The sequence below is a fragment of the Petromyzon marinus genome, chromosome 58, assembly GCF_048934315.1.
Source record: "Petromyzon marinus isolate PM22_M1 ecotype Great Lakes invasive population chromosome 58, UKy_Petmar_22M1.pri1.0, whole genome shotgun sequence".
In the NCBI taxonomy this organism is placed as follows: domain Eukaryota; kingdom Metazoa; phylum Chordata; class Hyperoartia; order Petromyzontiformes; family Petromyzontidae; genus Petromyzon; species Petromyzon marinus.
Genome location: NC_133724.1, coordinates 6,038,276 through 6,057,968, shown reverse-complemented (window position 1 = coordinate 6,057,968; position 19,693 = coordinate 6,038,276). Strand labels below are relative to the sequence as shown.

Here is a 19,693-nt window from a genome sequence, read left to right as displayed (position 1 = left end):
CGTCATCCACCACACCACCACACCCCACACCACCACCCCGCGTCATCCACCACACCACCACACAACCACCCCGCGTCATCTACCACACCACCACACCCCACACCACCACCCCGCGTCATCCACCACACCACCACACCCCACACCGCCACCCCGCGTCATCCACCACACCACCACACAACCACCCCGCGTCATCCACCACACCACCACACCCCACACCACCACCCCGCTTCATCCACCACACCACCACACCCCACACAGCCACCCCGCATCATCCACACCACCACACCACCACACAACCACCCCACGTCATCCACACCACCACACAACCACTCCGCGTCATCCACCACACCACCACCACACCCCACACAGCCACCCCGCGTCATCCACCACACCACCACACCTCACACAGCCACCCCGCGTCATCCACCACACCACCACACCCCACACAGCCACCCCGCCCCTACCTTTAGCCGCGTGATGAAAGATCGCGCGCGCGCGCGCTCGCGTCTCTGACCTCAATTCCTCTGCGAGTGCCACGTCGCTTTGAGCGACAAATGCGTTCAGAATTACAGAGTTGATGGAGGCGACGTCACGGCTCGCGCGCGTGTCTCTGCGCGTGCGTCTCCGCGCGCTGTGTGTGTGTGTGCGTGCGTGTGTGTGTGCGTGTGTGTGTGCGTGTGTGTGTGCGTGTGTGTGTGTGTACGTGTGTGTGTGTGTGCGCGTGTACGTGCGCGTGTGTGTGCGCGTGTGTGTGTGTGGAGCTGGCCACCACACCCGCTCGTGTGCCGTAATTGCCTTCATTGTTGTTCGCTCACAGCACTTTCCCCCCAAAAAAACTGTAAGGGCTATACGGGGGATATCTGTCTTCGTGTGGGACACGAGGAGTGGTGGCGCAGCGGTTAGCGCGCTGCGCCTTGAACCCGGTGGTTCCCAGTTCGATTCCTGCTCACGACCAACCGCGGTTGCGAAATCGCTAAAGAGGTGGTGATGATGATGATGATTGTTGTGATGATGACGATGTTTGTATTGTTGGTGGTAATAGTGATGACGATAATAGTCGTGATGGTGATGGTGCTCGTGGCGATGGTAGCGGTGGTGATGATTGTTCTGTTATTGGGCTCAATGATTTTCCGTCCAATCGCAACGTTACCGTTGAGTCAGACTCAACAAAAAAAAAACAATCAGCTCAATCGACGAATACTGACTTCTTATAAAATTAACGCGACACACAGGAGGACCCGTCAATGGCACGAGCATTCATCAGGGCCGTCCACAGGGCGGGAGGGGTACGGGACCCTCCCCCCCCCCAAAATGTGGGGCCCAGGGCGGTCGACCGCCCCCCCCCCCCCGATTCGCCGTTACTCTCGCTCGGGACCTTCTGTGCCCCATCATCACCCATCAGTTTCTCGCCCCTCCGCTTGCCATCGATGCCCCAGCTCACAGCAACTCAATAGACCAGGAAGTTATTTCCCTGTTAGGCGCCACGCTGGCTATGAGATGTTAACTATCTCGCCAGGTATGCAGGAGTTCGTGGGTTCGATCACGACCCTGACGCCTGCTGCTGTATATTTGGAGTTTGCGGTGTCTCTCTCTCTCTCTCATCATCATTACGGTGGCTAGGAGATGTTAACTACCTCGCCTGGTATACAGGAGGTCGTGGGTTCGATCCCGACCCTGACGCCTGCTGCTGTATATTTGGAGTTTGCGTGTCTCTCTCTCTCTCTCCGCGTGGTCGCGTGGATTTTTCTTCGGGTCCTCCGGTTTTTCCCCTCCCACATTTAGAATCCTCGTCGCGCGTTAAGAGTTTGCTACATCATGGGACCTCCTTTGCCAATACCAAAATATGAGAATATGATTTTCCCCTTTTTTCTGGCAACAAAACAGCTGTGTTGAGATGTTAAAACACCCTAAACTGAAACCTTGTACATGATGGAGCTGCTTTCCCCCGAGTTCTCATTACTCTGATAGTGGCATTGTCTTTGTGCTGTGTGTTTACGCCTTTTGGCGTCCTCTGGGGTTTAACACCGTTTTGAGACGAGGCTCAAAAGAAAGCTGTCTCTGGTGTGGACCAATCAGTTTCAAGGACAATGCATCATAGATTATCAGAGTGTGTGTTTTTTTTTGCTTGCATTATGACCACAAGCATTGTGGTTGACGCAGACGTGATTCCTAGTTAAAGGTTTCAGTTTGGTGTTTTAACATCTTCACACAGCTGTTTTGTTGCCGGAAAAAAAAGGGATGTAACCCTTTTCCCACGCTTCGAGTGTATTCAGCTGTTGCTCTAAATGTCCACGTGGTGATCATGCTGCTGATGATAGGGCACTTCGCCCAGCTATCCTATTGCGATGGACAGTTCGCTTCTGAAAAAAAACGAGCGCTACAATGCAGCTCGTTGGGCCTCACACCGTAAAATAATAATAATTTAAAAAATCCGTATATATATTTTTTAAAAACAAATAGCTACTGGGAATCGAGCCCTCAGCCTTGTGGGTAGTGGAGAGAGCTCGGCACTTAGCAGGGAGCACTCCGCAGTAGCAGAGTACCGCTTCCCAAAGACCGCGGCGACTGATTGATTCCCTCCTCCATCATCACCAACACCAACACCACCACCACTCGCACAGATTTAGCCGTTTACGCAGCAGCTACCATTCACGTCGGCCGAGACGGAGGATTCCGTCTACGTATCCGACGGGGTATGAATGGAAAGTTTAAGGTAAGGGGGGGGTGGGAGGTGCTGTAGGGAGGCATGAGTGGTGGTGGTGCTCCAATCCCGGCAACTCCATCCACCCCGCTTTGTTGACCCTCGTGGCCAGCAATGAATCCAGTCGGGTGCGGCGTCGTTCATCCAAAACGGGGCTTCCCGCAGGACGCTCGGCTGATTTGTCGCCAGTGCGTAGGGTTCCTGGGTCAAGCCCGCAGCGCCATCGGGGTTGCACGGTGTCCGCTTGCCCGCGGGCTGTCCTGCAGAGTGTCGCCTGCAGAAGAGAAGGGGAACGAATAAGGCGACGATGACGACGAAGAAGAAGGACAATAAGAACAAGAAGCAGAATAAGAACAATAAGAATAAGAACAATAAGAACAATAAGAACAATAACAGCAATAAGAACAAGAAGCAGAATAAGAACAATAAGAATAAGAACAATAAGAACAATAAGAACAATAAGAGCAATAAGAACAAGAAGCAGAATAAGAACAATAAGAGGCAGAATAAGAACAATAAGAACAATAAGAGCAATAACAACAAGCAGCAGAAGAAGAACAATAAGAGGCAGAATAAGAACAATAAGAACAATAAGAGCAATAACAACAAGCAGCAGAAGAAGAACAATAAGAGGCAGAATAAGAACAATAAGAACAATAAGAGCAAGAATCAGAATAAGAACAATAAGAAAAATAAGCAGAAGAATAACAAAAGGAACAATAAGACCAATAAGAACTAGAAGCAGAAGAAGAACAATAAGAGCAAGAATCAGAATGAGAACAATAAGAACAATAAGCAGAATAAGAACAATAAGAACAATAAGAACTAGAAGCACAAGAAGAACAATAAGAGAAGGGATCTCAGAGTTAGCTCTAGGATATCCACTTCCGCAGGTCGTCCTCTAAACACAAAAACTGGAGGTGGTGTGGGTGGGGTGAGCGGGGAGTGGTGGTGGTGGTGGTCCAGGTGGTGGTCCAGGTGGTGGTGGTCCAGGTGGTGGTCCAGGTGGTGGTGGTGGTCCAGGTGGTGGTGGTGGTGGTCCAGGTGGTGGTGGTCCAGGTGGTGGTGGTCCAGGTGGTGCTGGTCCAGGTGGTGGTCCAGGTGGTGGTCCAGGTGGTGGTCCAGGTGGTGGTGGTCCAGGTGGTGGTCCAGGTGGTTGTGGTGGTAGTGATGGTGGTGGTAGTGGTGGTCCAGGTGGTAGTGGTGGTCCAGGTGGTGGTGGTGGTCCAGGTGGTGGTCCAGGTGGTGGTGGTGGTCCAGGTGGTGGTGGTGGTCCAGGTGGTGGTGGTCCAGGTGGTGGTGGTGGTAGTGGTAGTGGTGGTCCAGGTGGTGGTGGTGGTCCAGGTGGTGGTGGTGGTCCAGGTGGTGGTGGTCCAGGTGGTGGTGGTCCAGGTGATGGTGGTGGTCCAGGTGGTGGTGGTGGTCCAGGTGGTGGTCCAGGTGGTGGTGGTGGTCCAGGTGGTAGTGGTGGTCCAGGTGGTGGTGGTGGTCCAGGTGGTAGTGGTGGTCCAGGTGGTAGTGGTGGTCCAGGTGCTGGTGGTGGTCCAGGTGGTAGTGGTGGTCCAGGTGGTAGTGGTGGTGGTGGTAGTGGTGGTCCAGGTGGTGGTGGTGGTCCAGGTGGTGGTGGTGGTAGTGGTGGTGGTGATCCAGGTGGTGGTCCAGGTGGTGGTGGTGGTCCAGGTGGTGGTGGTGGTCCAGGTGGTAGTCCAGGTGGTGGTGGTCCAGGTGGTGGTGGTCCAAGCCGCGGATTTCCGAGGTGATTCTCCGCCCCGCGAGCACGGTTCCGACAACTTTAGTGAAGCATTTGCGGGGTGATTTAAACAAAACAAAAAAATCAATAAATGCACAATACTAACAATAACAAACCCTTAAACATAGCAGCTTGCCTCTGACGATGCTGCTTTGCCTCTTGCACCATCCGATTCGAATGCACGCGGCGATGCAGCTGTCCGCTTTGACTGACGGCTGCCCTCAGCTTTGGGACCGTGCATAAATGACGTCACGCGACTTTGGACGATTTTTGACCCCGCCCCCACCGCCTCGTCACACGGCGTCACAAAAAGTCAGACCCCGCCCCCCTCAAATATGACGTCACAAAGCTCTGCCCACCCCACCCCCCGCCAAAAAAAAAAAACATGCTTCAAATCGCTTTGAACTATTGTTGTCATTGTAGTTGCGTATTTAATGTGGCGCTGCTACTCTGATGTTGTAGGAGAAAACATTTATTAAAAAGTCTATTTAATTAAGCAGAACGTGTTTGTCTATATTTATTTAAAGTTGCACATTTTGATGTGACGTCACATTTCTTAACCCCCTCCCCCTCCTCGTCACACATCGTCACAATTGTCTGACCCCCCCTCCCCCCCACTAGGTGCGTGACGTCATTTATGGACGGCCCCTTAACACGTGGTAGCAGTAGTAGGGTTATAGCGTCCAATATCATCCATCGTAGAGGATTAGAGTGGATTAATGCGGCGTAAATGTATAAATGTTGTGTCGTTAAACCCGCCACCACCCGACACAGCCAATCCGTGAGGTTGTGTCTCGTGAAGAGAACGTGGCCATTTCGTTACTAGTACAGCACTCGTGTGTAGTGTGTCGTGTAGTGTATAGTGTAGTGTAGTGTATAGTGTAGTGTATAGTGTAGTGTATAGTGTTGTGTAGTGTATAGTGTAGTTGTATGGTGTAGTGTATAGTGTAGTGTATAGTGTAGTGTGTAGTGTAGTGTATAGTGTAGGTGTATGGTGTAGTGTATAGTATAGTATAGTGTGTAGTGCAGTGGTATGGTGTAGTGTATAGTGTAGTGTATAGTGTTGTGTAGTGTATAGTGTAGTGTGTAGTGTAGTGTATAGTGTAGTTTGTAGTGTAGTTTGTAGTGTAGTGTATAGTGTAGTGTATCGCGTAGTGTGTAGTGTAGTTGTGTAGTGTAGTGTATAGTGTTGTGTAGTGTATAGTGTAGTGTATAGTGTAGTGTATCGTGTATCGTGTAGTGTATAGTGTAGTGTGTAGTGTATAGTGTAGTGTATAGTGTAGTGTATAGTGTAGTGTATCGTGTAGTTGTGTAGTGTAGGTGTATAGTGTAGTGTATAGTGTAGTGTATAGTAGTGGAATGTATATTGTAGTGTTTAGTAGTGTCTTGTATAGTGTAGTGTATAGTGTAGTGTATAGTGTAGTGTATAGTGTATTGAGTAGTTTATAGTGTAGTGTATATTGATCTGTAAAGTGTAGTGTATAGCGTAGTGCATAGTGTAGTATATAGTGTAGTGTATAGTGTAGTGAATAATGTTGTATATTGTGTAGTATATTTTGTAGTGTATAGTGATGTGTATAGTGTAGTGTATAGTGTAATGTATAGTGTAGTGTATATTGTACTGTATAGTGTAGTGTATAGTGTAGTGTATAGTGTAGTCTATCTTGTAGTGTATAGTGCAGTCTATATTGTAGTGTATAGTGTAGTCTATAGTGTAGTATATAGTGTAGTGTATAGTAGTGTAGTGTATAGTGTAGTGTATCATAGTGTAGTGTATAGTGTAGTGTATAGTGTAGTGTATAGTGTAGTGTTTAGTAGTGTAGTGTATAGTACTGTAGTGTATAGTAGTGTAGTGTATAGTACTGTAGTGTATAGTGTAGTGTATAGTGTAGTATATAGTGTAGTATGTAGTGTAGTGTATAGTAGTGTAGTGTATAGTGTAGTGTATAGTGTAGTATATAATGTAGTGTATAGTGTAGTATATAGTGTAGTGTGTAGTAGTGTATAGTGTAGTGTATAGTATAGTGTATAGTAGTGTAGTGTATAGTGTAGTGTGTAGTAGTGTATAGTGTAGTGTATAGTGTAGTGTATAGTGTAGTGTATAGTGTAGTGTATAGTAGTGTAGTGTATAGTAGTGTATAGTGGTATAGTGTAGTGTGTAGTGTAGTATACTAGTACAGCACACCGTTGTGTTGGAGATCAAAGCCACAACATTTACAAATCTGAGTACGACGTTTCGCCAGTAATTACAACCAGCTTAATCAGGCTCTCCGCTCTTTCGCTGAGCGTTTGAACGCCCTCAAACTTCTCTGTACGATCCCGAACTCTCTCTCTGCGATGGTCAAAACAAAAACAAACACATACCCCAGCTGGTTCGCACTTCCCTTGAACGCATCTCGGCTTTTTCCAGGAAATACAATAATATATACACGTTATACATTTTTATATATATGTTATATATAAAAATCAAGGCCGTAATTATAATATATATTGGAGGGGGGCGGACACGTCCCCCCCCCCCTCCAATATTCAAATATTCTCAAAATGCCCCCCCCCCCAATTATGTTGCTTTAAAATAGATTCGTGTTAACATGATTGTGCTTATGGTTGTACTTTAATTATAATTCCGTAATCTTTGCCATTACATACAATGAAACAAGAAAAGGTAAAAAATAAACATAGCAATGTAATACAATAACACTTTTAGACATTATTGTAAAAAAATAAATAAAAAGTCCATCCTATGCGTTGGTGGTTTTTAAAAAAATATTTTTAGGCAGGAAATTAGTTTTCAAATTTTTATTTTTTTCTGGGGAGGGGGGGGGGGAGACCCCCAGACCACCTGGAAAATTTGGGTCCCCCTCCCCAATGTTGACTCCATGACTACGGCCTTGAAATAAATAATCGGAAGCGTCGCTCCGATCGCTCGTGTGTGTCTCGCGTTATTCTCACGCTCAACATGATCTCTGATCGTCTCGCAACTAATTGTGTTTGTTGTTGTTAATATAAGTACGTTTATAGATATTCTTCGTCGCGGTTATGTCGGGAGGAGGGGAGGGGGGTTGGTGGTGGTGGTTGGGGAGAAATTTGAACAAAAGTGGAAAAGTTGCTGAGCATTCTACGGTTTCGTTATAAAATCATCATCATCATCACCATCATCAGCATCATCATTAGCACCATCATCATCCTCAGCAGCATCATCATCACCATCATCATCACCATCATCATACTCGGCATCAACATCATCACCTTCATCATCATCCTCAGCTTCAGCATCATCAACAGTGTCATCATCAGTGTCATCATTATCAGCATCATCATCCTGAGCATCAACATCATCACCGTCATCATCATCATCCTATTCATCATCCTCAGCATCATCATCAGCACCTCATCATCATCCTCAGCTTCAGCATCATCATCAGTGTCATCAGCAGCGCCATCATTATCATCATCATCTTCAGCATCAACATCATCACCGTCATCATCATCATCCTCTTCATCATCCTCAGCTTCAGCATCATCATCAGTGTCATCAGCAGCATCATCATTATCAGCATCATCATCGTCTTTATCATCCTCATCATCAGCTTCAACATCATCATCAGTGTCATCAGCAGCGTCATCATGATCATCAGCTTCATCATCCTCTTCGTCATCCTCAGCATCATAATCATTATCATCCTCTTCATCAGCAGCGTCATCATCATCATCAGCGTCATCATCATCATCATCAGCATCCTCATCATCAGCATCATCATCCTCTTGGTCATCCTCATCCTCGGCATCATCTTCAGTACCATCATCATCAGCATCACCATCAGCACCATCAGCCATGAGTCATGGTCAATCTCCTTGCCCCGTGGGGGGTACACGCGACGCCTTTGCCAACACTCAAAAGCCTTTCCGATGTAGCGATCCATCTCGTCTGGCGCGCTCTCTGAATTAAATCGCTCCATCTCCTCAGTAGACGTTCGCTCATCATAAAGTGTGTGTGTGTGTGGGGGGCGGTGGGGTGGGGGGTGTAACGACACGGGGGCGGGGTGACGGAGGGGAAGGGTCGAGCTGTCAATCACGCAATACATAAATAATTACATTTCCTAACGAAGATGATTGCCTCTCGACGTGGTCCAGCGTGGTGCCATCAGTCACTGCGGCCAGGGAGCGTTCAACGTCTGCTAAGCTCACGTAGCCACCTCGGACCGCTGGCGGAAGAGCCGTCCCGCTCGAGGCAGAAAAAAAGACAAAAGTCCCCCGTATAGCCCGTACAGACTTCTGGGGCAAGGGCTGTTAGAGAGCAGCATCACTCTACGAAGGCCGGCACCGCGGCACGCGAGGTTGGTGGGTGGCCAGCACCACGCCGAGGCCGCCTTTGTCTCCCCAGTGGCTGATGTGCGATACACCGCAGCGCGTACTCATTCGAGGCTGGGTCGACCTAGGGGAGGCCCAGGACCGGTTTAGATCATCGTCACCGGTGTTGATGCGTTGAGCGGGGATCGAACCCGGGTCGCTGGGTTCGTAGCGCTAACCGCTACACACACACACAGAGACAGAAAGAGAGAGACACACACAAAGTATGTGTGTTGAGTTAAAAACAAAAACCGTATATATAAAGTTCCACACTCTCCCTTCCCGCTCGTTCCGCTCCCGTTATAAAACAAACAAAAACAAAGAATCGATCGATGTCGGCCGAGATGAATCAAAGCCGCGTGGGGTCCTCCCTGGAGTTCAAGTCCCGGTTACAGACACGGCCCCGGCCACGTGACGACTCCACGTGCTCAAGGGGAGCGAGTCGATGGACTCAACGGCTCATATAGAGACCCACAGACTCACACAGAGACTCAGAGACTCACACATAGAAACCCACAGACTCACACATAGAGACCCACAGACTCACTTAGAGACCCACAGACTCACACGTAGAGACTCAGAGACTCACATAGAGACTCAGAGACTCACACAGAGACCCACATAGAGACCCACAGACTCACATAGAGACCCACAGACTCACATAGAGACTCAGAGACTCACATAGAGACCCACTTAGAGACCCAGAAACTCACATAGAGACTCAGAGACTCACATAGAGACCCAGTTAGAGACCCACAGACTCACACATAGAGACTCAGAGACTCACATAGAGACCCACTTAGAGACCCACAAACTCACATAGAGACTCAGAGACTCACATAGAGACCCATAGACTCACACATAGAGACTCAGAGGCTCACATAGAGACCCACTTAGAGACCCACAAACTCACATAGAGACTCAGAGACTCACATAGAGACCCACAGACTCACACGTAGAGACTCAGAAACTCACATAGAGACCCACAAACTCACATAGAGACTTAGAGACACACATAGAGACCCACAAACTCACATAGAGACTCAGAGACCCACAAAGAGACCCACAAACTCACATAGAGACTCAGAGACTCACATAGATACCCACAGACTCACACGTAGAGACTCAGAGACTCACATAGAGACCCACAGACTCACATAGAGACGCACAAACTCACATATAGACTCAGAGACTCACATAGAGACCCACAAACTCACATAGAGACTTAGAGACACACATAGAGACCCACAAAGAGACCCACATAGAGACGCACAAACTCACATAGAGACTCATAGACCCACAAAGAGACCCACAAACTCACATAGAGACTTAGAGACACACATAGAGACCCACAATGAGACCCACATAGAGACCCACAGACTCACATAGAGACTCAGAGACCCACATAGAGACCCACATAGAGACCCACAAACTCACATAGAGACTCAGAGACTCACATAGAGACCCACAAACTCACATAGAGACTCAGAGACCCACAAAGAGACCCACAAACTCACATAGAGACTTAGAGAGACACATAGAGACCCACAGACTCACATTGAGACTCAGAGACTCACATAGAGACCCACATAGAGACCCACAAACTCACATAGAGACTCACAGACTCACATAGAGACCCACAGACTCACGTAGAGACCCACAGACTCACATAGAGACCCACAAACTCACATAGAGACTCAGAGACACACATAGAGACCCACAAACTCACATAGAGACTCACAGACCCACAAAGAAACCCATAAACTCACATAGAGACTTAGAGACACACATAGAGACCCACAAAGAGACCCACATAGAGACCCACAGACTCACATAGAGACTCAGAGACCCACATAGAGACCCGCATAGAGACCCACAAACTCACATAGAGACTCAGAGACTCACATAGAGAACCACAAACTCACATAGAGACCCACTGACTCGCATAGAGACCAAAGGACTCACATAGAGGCGACCGACAGACTCAGAGACCCAGAGATGAGATAAGACACCCAAATATTGGCTTAGAATCCCACAGACTCGCATAGAGACCCACAGACTCACATAGAGACCCACAAACTCGCATGGAGACCGACAGACTCACGCAGAGACTCACAGATTCCAATGACCGTACGGACAATCTCTACACACTCACTGTACAAAGACAAAGATCACCCGTATAGCCTGTAACAAACTGTAGGGGCAAGTGCTGTTAGCGAGCACCTATGAAGGCCGAAACGGCACACGAGGGGGTGGGTGGCCAGCACCACGCCCGACCGCCTTTGTCTCCCTAGTGGCAATGTTTTTATCCACCGCACCGGGTACTCATTTGGAGGCTGAGTCGACCTAGGGGAGGCCGAGAACAGGTTCAGATAATCGTCACTGGTGATGGCCGTGAGCGGGAATCGAACTCGGGTCACCAGGTTCGTAGCACTAACCGCTACACTATCGCTCCCCACCGCACACACACAGACACACACATACACACATATACATACAACAACCGCCATTCGCCACTAAGTGGCAGTGACGTCACCACGACGCTTGTGACAGGCTATGTGCACCTTGAGGCCACGTGAAGTGTCGAACGCCCGCTGGCAGGAGGTCACGGGGCAGACCCAGGTGCCACGGGTCGAATGACTGAGATGACTGGCTGATGCACCACCTGTGCCCCATACTGTGCCAACCTGCTGTGCTTTAGCCACCCGGCGCTCCGCTCGTTGTTCTGAGCGTCGCTCCTCCGTCCTCCGTCGTTGTTGGAGGGCGACTGCCTCCAACTGCCCAGTAGCGTCCTTCACGAGCCTCCTCCACAGAGGTCGATCTTGACACCACTGGTATCAGTCATCGGCAAGTCCACTCAGCTCCACGTCCTCCTGTACCACATCACTCCATCTCTTCTCTAGCCCGTGCCGCGCCCGTTCAGCCCCCTCGATCCGGCCGAACAAAAAGCTGTTTCGGCACGCGGTGGCTGGGCATGCGGGCTACATGACTCAGCCAACGCAGCCTACACACACACAGACACACACACACATACACACACATAAACACATACAAACACAATCATTCACAAACCCCTGTGCCAGAACAGAAGACGGGACAACGGCAAGCGGTCCACGCACGTGGCCCCCGTGTTGGGGATCTAACCCAGGTCCCTCCTTGTCGCGAGGCGCTATCCGTGTGGGTTACTACGCTACCACCCAGCCACCCAGCCAGCCAGCCAGCCCCCCCATTCCCTCCACCACCCCCCCCCTCTAAATGATCTAAGTTTCACAATCTCAGCACTTTGCCGTGACCTTCCCCCTCTCTAGCACCCCCCTGTGAAGAGTAACCAAAAAAAAAACCCCATCGGCTGTCCTGAGGTCCCCGAGAACTCTCACACACACACACAGAGAGAGAGAGATGGAGAGAGCGAGATAGAGAGAGAGCGAGAGAGAGAGAGATGGAGAGAGAGATGGAGAGAGAGATGGAGAGAGCGAGATAGAGAGAGCGAGTGAGAGAGAGAGATGGAGAGAGCGAGATAGAGAGAGCGAGTGAGAAAGAGAGAGATGGAGAGAGCGAGATAGAGAGAGCGAGTGAGAGAGAGAGATGGAGAGAGCGAGATAGAGAGAGCGAGATAGAGAGAGCGAGAGAGAGAGAGAGATGGAGAGAGCGAGATAGAGAAAGCGAGAGAGAGAGATGGAGAGAGAGATGGTGAGAGCGAGATAGAGAGAGCGAGAGAGAGAGAGAGAGCGAGATAGCTCCGTCGAACGTCTAAAAAAAAAAAACGAAATCGCCACGTTATAACCCCACGTCCGTTACCATTTTGCCACTCGTTTTAAACAAAAAAAAATCAATCGCTCTTAGCGTTGAGGTTAATCAACACCGCGTGGGGTCCTGAAATCATTACCGCTGGCGAGCGGAGCGAGCGCCGTGGCCCGGTAAATGTAGCTGCATCGCATTAACAAGGGGGAGGGGGAGAGAGATGGGAGAGAGAGAGAGAGGGGAGACGTGGGGGAGAGAGATGGGAGAGAGAGAGAGAGAGGGGAGACGTGGGGGAGAGAGATGGGAGAGAGAGAGGGGAGATGAGGGGGAGAGAGATTTGGAGAGAGAGGGGAGATGAGGGGGAGAGAGATTTGGAGAAAAAGAGGAGAGATGGGGGGGGGGGTGATAGTTGGGAGAGAGAGGCGAGACGGAGGAGAGAGAGATCGGAGACAGAGAGGCGAGACTGGGGGAGGGGGGGGAGATGGGAGAGAGAGGGGGAGAGAGATGGGAGAGATAGGGGAGAGAGAGGGGGAGAGAGATGGGAGAGATAGGGGAGAGAGAGAGTTGGGGAGAGAAAGATAAGGGGGGGGGGGAGAGAGAGAGAGAGGAGATGGGAGGGAGAGAAGAGGGAGATAGGTGGAGACAGAGAGAGTTGGGGACAGAAAGATGAGGGGGGAGAGAGAGAGGGAGCGGGAGAAACAGATGCAGCACTAGTCGTATTTAACAAAAAAAATACATCATTGGACCTCCTTTGCCAGTCCCCAAATATGAGAATAGGTTTTCCCCTTTTTTATGGCAACAAAACAGCTGTGTTGAGATGTTAAAACACCCTAAACTGAAACCTTGTACATGATGGAGCTGCTTTCCCCCGAGGTCTCATTACTCTGATAGTGGCATTGTCTTTGTGCTGTGTGTTACGCCTTTTGGCGTCCTCTGGGGTCTAACAACGTTTGGAGACGAGGCTCAAAAGAGAAAGCCGTCTCTGGTGTGGACCAATGAGTTTCAAGGACAATGCATCATATTCTAGATTTGAAGCTTTCGTGACTGCAAGGATTCATACCGTTTGGTCTTTTCGGTAAAGTCACGTAGGTTAAAATAAACGGAAATAAAATAAAACAAAAACACAACTAAATTAAATCACGACGTTTCGGAAGCAACACAAGCGTCCTTCTTCAGGTGGAATAGACACAGATATTTTGATTTAAAGCTTTCGTGACTGCAGTAATTCATATTCTTAGTTTTTTCGGTAAAGTCACGTTGAAGGGAAACAACAAAATAATAAAATATATATAAAAACCAATATTTTTATTGTTTTATATATATTATTTTGTTGTTTCCCTTCAACGTGACTTTACCGAAAAAACTAAGGAAATAGACACAGATATTCCGAAACAAACCACAGTGAATGCATCATATTGTCAGAGAGTGTTTTTTGTTGTTGTTGCTTGTGGTCAGAATGCCAACGTGATTCCTCGTAAAAAGGTTTCAGTTTGGTGTTTTAACATCTCAACGCAGCTGTTTTGTTGCCAGAAAAGAAGGGGGGAAATCGATTCTCGTTATAATATAAAAAAAATACATGGAAAACATGGGGGGACATAGAGAGAGAGAGAGGGGGGGTAGAGAGAGAGGGGATAGAGAGAGAGAGGGGGTAGAGAGAGAGGGGGTAGAGAGAGGGGGTAGAGAGAGGGGGGTAGAGAGAGAGAGGGGGTAGAGAGAGAGGGAGGTAGAGAGAGAGAGAGGGGGTAGAGAGAGAGGGGCTAGAGAGAAAGAAGGTAGAGGAGGGGATAGAGAGAGGGGGTAGAGAGAGGGGGTAGAGAGGGGGTAGAGAGAGAGGGGGTAGAGAGAGAGGGGGTAGAGAGAGGGGGTAGAGAGAGGGGGTAGAGAGAGGGAGTAAAGAGGGGGTAGAGATAGAGAGGGGGTAGAGAGAGAGGGGGTAGAGAGAGGGGGTAGAGAGAGGGGGGTAAAGAGAGGGGGTGGAGAGAGAGGGGGTAGAGAGAGAGAGGGGGTAGAGAGAGGGGTAGAGAGAGAGGGGGTAGAGAGAGGGGGTAAAGAGGGGGTAGAGAGAGAGGGGGTAGAGAGAGAGGGGGTAGAGAGAGGGGGTAGAGAGAGGGGGGTAAAGAGAGGGGGTGGAGAGAGAGGGGGTAGAGAGAGAGAGGGGGTAGAGAGAGGGGTAGAGAGAGAGGGGGTAGAGAGAGGGGGGTAGAGAGAAAGGGGGTAGTAGGGGGGTAGAGAGAGAGGGGGTAGAGAGAAAGGGGGGGGGGGTAGAGAGAAGGGGTAGATAAAGAGGGGGTAGAGAGAGAGGGGCAAGAGAGAGGGGGGTAGAGAGAAAGGGGGTAGTAAGGGGGGTAGAGAGAAAGGGGGTAGAGAGAGAGGGGGTAGAGAGAGAGGGCGTAGAGAGAGATAGGGGGTAGAGAGAGATGGGGGGTAGAGAAAGGGGGTAGAGAGAGGGGGGTAGAGAGAGAGGGGGTAGAGAGAGAGGGGGTAGAGAGAGGGGGTAGAGAGAGGGGGGGGTAGAGAGAAAGGGGGTAGAGAGAGAGGGGGTAGAGAGAGGGGGTAGAGAGAAGGGGGTAGAGAGAGATGGGGGTAGAGAAAGGGGGTAGAGAGGGGGGGGGGGTAGAGAGAGAGAAGGGGTAGAGAAAGAGTGGGTACAGAGAGAGGGGGTAGAGAGAGATGGGGGGTAGAGAAAGGGGGTAGAGAGAGGGGGGGTAGAGAGAGAGGGGGTAGATAGAGAGGGGGTAGAGAGAGAGGGGGTAGAGAGAGAGGGGGTAGAGAGAGAGGGGGTAAAGAGAGAGGGGGTAGAGAGAGGGGGGGGTAGATAGAGAGAGGGTAGAGAGAGAGGGGGTAAAGAGAGAGGGGGTAAAGAGAGAGGGGGTAGAGAGAGGGGGGATAGAGAGAGAGGGGGTAGAGAGAGAGAGGGGGTAGAGAGATAGGGGGTAGAGAGAGGGGGGTAGAGAGAGATGGGGGGTAGGGAAAGGGGGTAGAGAGAGGGGGGTAGAGAGAGAGGGAGTAGAGAGAGAGGGGTAGAGAGAGAGGGGGTAGAGAGAGATGGGGGGTAGAGAAAGGGGGTAGAGAGAGGGGGGGTAGAGAGAGAGGGGGTAGATAGAGAGGGGGTAGAGAGAGAGAGGGGGTAGAGAGAGAGGGGGTAGAGAGAGAGGGGGTAAAGAGAGAGGAGGTAGAGAGAGGGGGGGTAGAGAGAGAGGGGGTAGAGAGAGAGAGGGGGTAGAGAGATAGGGGGTAGAGAGAGGGGGGTAGAGAAAGATGGGGGGTAGAGAAAGGGGGTAGAGAGAGGGGGGTAGAGAGAGAGGGGGTAGAGAGAGAGGGGGTAGAGAGAGAGGGGGTAGAGAGAGAGAGGGGGTAGAGAGAGATGGGGGGTAGAGAAAGGGGGTAGAGAGAGGGGGGGTAGAGAGAGAGGGGGTAGATAGAGAGGGGGTAGAGAGAGAGAGAGGGGGTAGAGAGAGAGGGGGTAGAGAGAGAGGGGGTAAAGAGAGAGGGGGTAGAGAGAGGGGGGTAGATAGAGAGGGGGTAGAGAGAGAGAGGGGGTAAAGAGAGAGGGGGTAGAGAGAGGGGGGGTAGAGAGAGAGGGGGTAGAGAGAGAGAGGGAGTAGAGAGATAGGGGATAGAGAGAGGGGGTAGAGAGAGGGGGTAGAGAGAGAGGGGGTAGAGAGAGAGGGGGTAGAGAGAGGGGGGGGGGTGTAGAGAGAGAGGGGGTAGAGAGAGAGGGAGTAGAGAGATAGGGAAGGGGTAAGTAGGAGGAGCAGGGCGTGCTTCTTCATCTTGATGTTTGTGTCTACGACGAAAGTAGCACAGATTGATTTTGCATCGCAATGGGAAAATACTTACAATATTTCGCTTAACAAAATAATCGCTGGGGTAGGGGGGGGGGAGGGATAGAGGCGAGCACAAAAAGCAAAACAATGGGAAAAAAACCGAAATTACGAAGGAAGCAAAGTGCCGACTAAACCGAACATCTTCTTGCTTGCTCTGATTGTAGAAAAAGAGATGGAGAGAGAGAGAGAGGAGAAAGGTTGGGGTTGGGTGGAAAGAGTTGGGGAGAGAAATAAAAGGGGAAAGAGATGGAGAGAGAGAGAGAGGAGAAGAGAGTGATGACGGGAGAGTGAGAGAGAGCGAGAGAGATCACTGCGTGTGTTTTTTTTGGGGGGGAGGGAAGGTGGTGGTATTATTATTCTTCTTCCAGAAAAAAAATAAAACCGGCGGTGTTGCGTTTGGCGACGCAGAGCGAGGAGCGATGTTCGCTGACGGCCACGCAGACGAAACGCGCCGAGCGTCGTTCATCCACGGCGCGGAGTTCATTCGGAAAAAACCGACCGAGACACCACCGATACGTGTCGGGACTCGACATCATCATCAGCAGCAGCAGCAGCTCGGGGCGAAGGGGGTGGTGGTGGTGGATGGGGGGCAAGGCAGACCCTCTGCCCCCACGCTCGTTACGCTGTAGAGATGAGACCCATCCCGTTCTGGGTTCGCGCTGCTGCTGCTGCTGTTACACATCCTGGAATCTATCCACCCAGACCCACATGAACACTGCTACTACATCCTAGAATCTCACCACCCAGACCCACATGAACACTGCTACTACATCCTAGAATCTCACCACCCAGACCCACATGAACACTGCTACTACATCCTAGAATCTCACCACCCAGACCCACATGAACACAGCTACTACATCCTAGAATCTCACCATCCAGATCCACATGAACACTGCTGCTGTTACACATCCTAAAATCTCACCACCCAGACCCACATGAACACGGCTGCTGTTCCTTTCACACATCCTGGAATATCACCACGCAGACCCACATGAACACTGCTGCTGATGTCACACATCCTGGAATCTAACCACCCAGACCCACATGAACACTGCTACTACATCCTGGAATCTAACCACCCAGACCCACATGAACACTGCTACTACATCCTAGAATCTCACCACCCAGACCCACATGAACACTGCTACTACATCCTAGAATCTCACCACCCAGACCCACATGAACACTGCTACTACATCCTAGAATCTCACCATCCAGACCCACATGAACACTGCTGCTGTTCCTTTCACAAATCCTGGAATATCACTACGCAGACACACATGAACACTGCTGCTGTTGATGTCACACAGCCTGGAATATCACCACCCAGACCCACATGAACACTTCTACTACATCCTAGAATCTCACCATCCAGATCCACATGAACACTGCTGCAGCTGTTACACATCCTAAAATCTCACCACCCAGACCCACATGAACATTGCTGCTGCTGATGTCACACATCCTGGAATATCACCACCCAGACCCACATGAACACTGCTGCTGTTCCCATCACACATCCTGGAATATCACCACCCAGACCCACATGAACACTGCTGCTGTTGATGTCACACATCCTGGAATCTCACCACCCAGACACACATGAACACTGCTGCTGTTGCTGTTACACATCCTAAAATCTCACCACCCAGACCCACATGAACACTGCTGCTGTTAATGTCACACATCCTGGAATCTCACCACCCAGACCCACATGAACACTGCTGCTGTTAATGTCACACATCCTGGAATCTCACCACCCAGACCCACATGAACACTGCTACTACATCCTAGAATCTCACCACCCAGACCCACATGGACACTGCTACTACATCCTAGAATCTCACCACCCAGACCCACATGAACACTGCTACTACATCCTAGAATCTCACCACCCAGACCCACATGAACACTGCTGCTGCTGCTGTTACACATCTTGGAATATCACTACGCAGACCCACATGAACACTGCTGTTGTTAATGTCACCCATCCTGAAATATCACCATCCAGATCCACATGAACACTGCTGTTGCTGTTACACATCATGGAATCTCACCATCCAGACACACATGAACACTGCTGCTGTTAATGTCACACATCCTGGAATATCACCACCCAGACCCACATGAACACTGCTGCTGTTCCCATCACACATCCTGGAATATCACCACCCAGACCCACATGAACACTGAAGCTGTTGATGTCACACATCCTGGAATCTCACCACCCAGACCCACATGAACACTGCTGCTGTTAATGTCCTTCATCCTGGAATATAACCACCCAGACCCACATGAACACTGCTACTACATCCTAGAATCTCACCACCCAGACCCACATGAACACAGCTACTACATCCTAGAATCTCACCATCCAGATCCACATGAACACTGCTGCTGTTACACATCCTATAATCTCACCACCCAGACCCACATGAACACTGCTGCTGCTGATGTCACACATCCTGGAATCTCACCACCCAGACCCACATGAACACTGCTGCTGTTGATGTCACACATCCTGGAATCTCACCACCCAGACCCACATGAACACTGCTGCTGTTGATGTCACACATCCTAGAATCTCACCACCCAGCCCCACATGAACACTGCTGCTGTTGCTGTTACACATCCTAGAATCTCACCACCCAGACCCACATGAACACTGCTGCTGTTGCTGTTACACATCCTGGAATCTCACCATTCAGGTGCACATGAACACTGCTGCTGTTAATGTCATACATCCTGGAATATCACCACCCAGACCCACATGAACACTGCTGCTGTTGATGTCACACATCCTGGAATCTCACCACCCAGACCCACATGAACACTGCAGTTGTTGATGTCACACATCCTGGAATATCACCACCCAGACCCACATGAACACTGCTGCTGCTGTTGCTATCACCCATCCTGGAATCTCACCATCCAGATCCGGATGAACGCTGCTGCTGTACAATACCGATTAGACAAAAGCGGACACCCGAAATAATAGAACCACTCTTCATCCGAGATCCGTTTCCTCCTCCCTTTCACATCGCTCCAAGACATGAGGATATCACAAGGCAGATACCCGCATCGCATTTCGTGAACGTAAAATGAATGACGGGGCAACAGGCGTGCGATTGTGTACCGTGCAGCCCAAAAACCACAGACCGTGACTCACAGAGACTGCTACAGAGATGTATAGACACGTAGATATAAATACATTTACGGACACTTAAGAGAGATACGTTAAAGCAGTGGTTCCTAACTTGGACTGCAGCCTAACATCCCTTAGGTTCTCAATCATCAAAGAAGTGTTTAATACAATTTAGC

The 19,693-nt window shown here is 49.9% G+C and overlaps 1 long non-coding RNA gene across 1 annotated transcript; it reads right to left on the bottom strand.

Moving 5' to 3' along the window:
- Positions 1-6,187: 6,187 nt before the first annotated feature.
- On the bottom strand, positions 6,188-12,738 carry LOC142905738 (uncharacterized). The gene is made up of 2 exons (XR_012929766.1): positions 12,688-12,738; positions 6,188-11,805 (listed from the first exon to the last, which is right to left on the bottom strand). It is a non-coding gene; the product is annotated as an uncharacterized LOC142905738 (long non-coding RNA).
- Between the last annotated feature and the right edge of the window lie 6,955 nt (positions 12,739-19,693).